Raw genomic sequence first — 369 nt, forward strand, 5'->3', positions numbered from 1 at the left:
AAAAAAAGAGTTTCTAATATAGTTTCACGGTGGTTTACAAGTCAACCGTAAAACGACTTGGGGAATAGTTTTTAAAAGTCGATATTCGAAAAGAGATTTTACAACGGGACTTTAGTGCTTGTAACTAAATGAGTGAGTTATCGTTTCATAAAAATTGAATGATAGTTCTTTTAAAAAGCTTAATAGTTTTCGAGCAAAACATCCCGACGGGCACTTACAAGCCCAACACGATAGGTCCTTAGAATTTTGAGGATTTGATGTGGGTCCAACGCCCGCATTAATTTAAGAAACTCCGTTAGAGTTTAAATTTCAATGGCCTAAGAGCTAGAATGCCGTGAATAAGTTTCTAGGCCGAATTGGGCCTTAATA

The sequence above is a fragment of the Morus notabilis genome, unplaced genomic scaffold, assembly GCF_000414095.1.
Source record: "Morus notabilis unplaced genomic scaffold, ASM41409v2 Scaffold774, whole genome shotgun sequence".
NCBI lineage: Eukaryota > Viridiplantae > Streptophyta > Magnoliopsida > Rosales > Moraceae > Morus > Morus notabilis.